This window comes from Canis aureus, chromosome 5 (genome assembly GCF_053574225.1).
Source record: "Canis aureus isolate CA01 chromosome 5, VMU_Caureus_v.1.0, whole genome shotgun sequence".
In the NCBI taxonomy this organism is placed as follows: Eukaryota; Metazoa; Chordata; class Mammalia; order Carnivora; family Canidae; genus Canis; species Canis aureus.
In genome coordinates, this window is record NC_135615.1 from 80,419,680 (window position 1) to 80,423,814 (window position 4,135).

Here is a 4,135-nt window from a genome sequence, read left to right on the forward strand (position 1 = left end):
TCCTGTCAGTGAGTCCCCACCCTGAGGACCCGTGGGGTCCCCACCTGGCCCAAATCACCAAGGATTCTCTGGGGTGGGGGGCGGATCTGCGTCGCCTCCTGTGCTTGTTTCCTTTTCTCCGCCCCCACGTGGACTCAAGAGCTGCCTATTTTCCTGTAACTGCTTCTCAAGGTGTCGCTCACCTGAGAGGCACAGGCTTTTCCTGGGATCTGGGCTCCTGGGGAGGATTGCATCACAGAACAGCAAACAATGGGAAAGTGACACTAGATGCTTCTCCCCTTCATCATCTCCGGGCCCCCCTGCCTCCGTGGGCTCTTTCTTGATCAAGGCTTCGCTGGAGCCTCCTTCCATGGTAAGTACCTCCTTGCTTCTCTCCCGTTCCTCCCTGCTACGCAGGCTGTCTCTCCTCCATCTTTCCAAGGATATCCCATTCTTTCTTTTTTTTTTTAATTTTAAAAATTAATTAATTTATTTTAAAATATTTATTTATTTATTCATGAGACACAGAGAGGGAGAGGCAGATCCCACATAAGCAGAGGGAGAAGCACGCTCCCTGCGGGAGTCCAATGTGGGACTCGATCTCAGGACTCCAGGATCACGACCTGAGCTGAAGGCAGACGCTCAACCACTGAGCCACCCAGGTGGCCCATGTCTCATTCATTCATTCATTCATTCATTCCTCACAGAGCATCGAGTATACATCAGGTACCATGTTTGGTGCTGGAGATAGAGGGAAGAAGCCTCTGCCTTGATGGGCTCCCAGGCTGGTGGGAAGATGGACCCGAAATGCCTGACGCAGACACACAGATTGGCTTCTGAGTTTCGATAGTGACAGAAGCTATGAAGGCAAGGGATGGAAAAGTAGAACCAGATGGGGGAAGAGCCGTCTTAGATTGTGTGACGTTCAGGCCAAGACCTGAAAGAGGAGCGGGGGCCAGCATGGGAAGGAAGAGATGGGAGTGGGTCCTGAACACGGGGCACAACTGGGGGGGTATGTGCAGGGTAGAAGGGATCCAGGGTGCCCAGGCTGCAGGCAGCAAGGGGGACAGCAGAGGAGATGAAGTCAGGGAGCAGGTGGGGTCAGATGGTGCAGGGCTCTGCGGCCAGGGAAGGGGCTGGGCTGTGATTCAAGAAAGATTTGTCTAGCTTTTGGGCGGAGAATAGACTGGAGGCTCAAAAGGGCGAGTGGAAGTGGGGGACAATGGCCAACAACTTTGGGGTTCGCATGCTGGATGAGAATGGCCGGGTGTGGAACGCTGATGATGGGGGTGGAAGAGGTGGGCAGATTTGACATTTCTTTCAGTGGGAGAATTGGATCGTGCTGGAATCATGTTTGGTGATGGAAGATGGTTCCCACATTTCTGGAATATCTCCCCCCGTCCACAGCCTCACGGACCCTCCTCACTTCGCCTTCAGACGTAGCAATGATGCGTGACAGCAGCCACCCAGGGCACTTGGTACAAAACTGTGTTCCTGAGGGTTTGAGGTGGACAAGAAAGGCTGGTGGACCCCTTGGATGGTGTTAGAGACGCAGCCAAGCACCATGTGGAAGGGTTAAGTGGGGTGACCTGTGAGAACCCTATTTTCTTCCTTATCATTGAAGTAGCACACAAAAAAGTAAAAAGATTGATGATGTCACGTGCTGTTGGCAAGGACTTGGAGAAAGAGATATCTTGAACAGTGGGAAAACCACGCCAGGCAAGTCTTATTTTTGGAGAATACTTTGGGGTTATGTATTTACATTTAAACTATGCATAACCATAGACTCGGCTTCTTAGGATTTCCCCCTAAGGAATGAGTATGTACCTGCATGCGTGCAAGTGTGGACTGGGATCTTCACTGCACCGGTGTTCGCATTAGTCAGAAACTGTAAACCAACACCCCAGATAGTCACCAGTCGTGGGTAGATGGGCAAACTGTGGTCCATCCATACTGTAGACACCATGTGGCTGTTACAATGGTCGAGGTAGCTATCTTACCGAAAGCTCTCCCAGGCCACTGGGTAAGTGAAAGAACAAGTTACATATCAGTACGGTACACGTTAGGAGACCAATGATGAGAAAAAAGGAAAAAAAAAATCTACAGAATGTTGCTTATTTCTAAATGTGCATACGTGTCCGTGCAAAATGCACAAGGGACTCAGAGGAGTGACATTAACCCGCTCACAGAGGTCACCGCTGGGAGGGGATGGGCCCTGGGGTGGGAGTTAAAGATGACGCTGGCCTTCAGCGTTTTGGTTCACTACTTCACAGGAGTCTATTTTCAGGCATTACTGGTGTAATTAAAAAGCTCAAACTAAAACACATATTCATGGCAAACCCTCTGAAATGCAGCTATGCGAAATGAAGGAGGGAAAACTACCCATAATCTTACATCCCGAAGGTAACCATTATTAAGGTCTTTGCTTCCAAATCTTTCCTGTACTTTCCCATGCTTTAAAACTACGACTCTATTATTAAACACACTATTTTATGACCTGTGTTTTTTTTCACACTTTCCATGTCATTAAATATTCTCTCAAGCCAAGTTTTTTTTTTTTTTTTATGCGTTATTTTTTTGCTGCTGGGTTTTACCATTTCGTATTAAATCCTCTATGGTTGACACATAGCACATTTCTAATTTTTCTTTATTATATACAAAATCTTAAATCCCTCTTTATACAGTTGTCCAGTTGTTTATTTAGGAGAATTTTGTTAGGAAACTATATGGGTTAAGGTGATTTGGAAGCTCTTTTTTTTTTAAGTAAGTTTCCTGCCCAACATGGGGCTCAAACTCACAACCCTGAGATCCAGAGTCACATGCTCTACCGGCTGGACCAGCCAGGTGCCCCTGGAAGTTCTTGGTGTGCAGTGCCCAGTTGCCTTCCACGAAGGGGAAGCCGTTGCAGGCCAAACAGGACAGTATGTACCTGACAGTCCCCTTTACCTCAAGATTTTTCAAGAGGAGCTTCTTGTCCAAAGGGAGAAATAGCTCCCAGGAGAATCAGGGGTGTCTTCCTCATAGGAAACCTTCAGAGAGGGAAGACATGGAAGCCTGTCCAGGTTGGTCCTCAGAGGCAGAGCTGCCCAGGTGACCCCTGAAGTGCCTCCCAGAGTTGATTTGAGGTTCCATTGACAAGAAGAATACCATGGAAACTGTGTCAAGGTTAACTTCGGCACCTGGCTGGGAGTGCCAAGGCCGCTGGGTGGATATCTGAAGACTCTGCCCTCGGAGGGCCCAGGTCAGAAGTCAAGTTCCCTCTGGGCCCACGAAGGCAGAGTCTCTCCAGGTGTAGCCACCATACAAAGTGTGTACGCCTCCCCAAACAGGGTGCTGGGTGTTGTTAAGAGGTAAGGACGGAGTCATGTGATAGAAGGGCTCTGCTGGGTCCAAGAGGTGACCAGTAGCACCCCCCCCCCACCCGGGGTTTGCCTGAGGCTGGAGAGCTGTGGGGTCTGCAGTTGGATGCCAGGACTGGCTTGGGGGCAGCTTTTCCAGCAAATCCTCGACTGTCCATCCTTAGTACAAGCTCCCCATCTATCCATCTCCAGTCCAGTGCACTGAACATATTGATAAAAGTAACCATTCACATGATCGTTTTGCAGCGTAAACAGATTCAAATCATTATGTTGTACACCCGAAACTTGATATAATGATATATATCAATTATCATGTCAATTACCTCAATAATAATAATAATAATAATAATAATAATAATAATAGTAATAACCAACCTGAGGGGTGCCTGGGTGGTTCAATCAGTTGAGCATCCAACTCAGGATGCTCAGGTCATGATCTCAGGTTGTGAGATCCAGCCCTGCGTTGGGCTCCATGCTGGGCGTGGAGCCTGCGTGAGATTCTCTCTCTCCCTCTGCCCTTCCTCTGCTCACATTTTCTCTCTCTCTAAAAAGCAAAAAACAAAAAACAAAAAACCCAAACCATCCCCACATGATTCAGCGATGCATCCAGAACAGCCATCACCCCTGCAGCCCCCAACTGCTTTTCCTCTGCTGTTCCCTGCTTGGTTTTCTGCAAATGCGGAGTGTATTCCTAAATGCCATGGAGTCACAGTATCACTTTGCAGTCACCCTGAGCTACAGAGATCTCTCAAATATATCCCCTTTCCCTCTGTACCCGCTACATCACCTCTGCCATG

General features: G+C 48.4%; 1 long non-coding RNA gene across 1 annotated transcript; it reads left to right on the plus strand.

Moving 5' to 3' along the window:
* The first annotated feature begins 207 nt into the window (after positions 1–207).
* On the plus strand, positions 208–2,505 carry LOC144313531 (uncharacterized). Its single transcript, XR_013379169.1, has 3 exons — positions 208–352; positions 687–846; positions 1,304–2,505. It is a non-coding gene; the product is annotated as an uncharacterized LOC144313531 (long non-coding RNA).
* Positions 2,506–4,135: the final 1,630 nt, after the last annotated feature.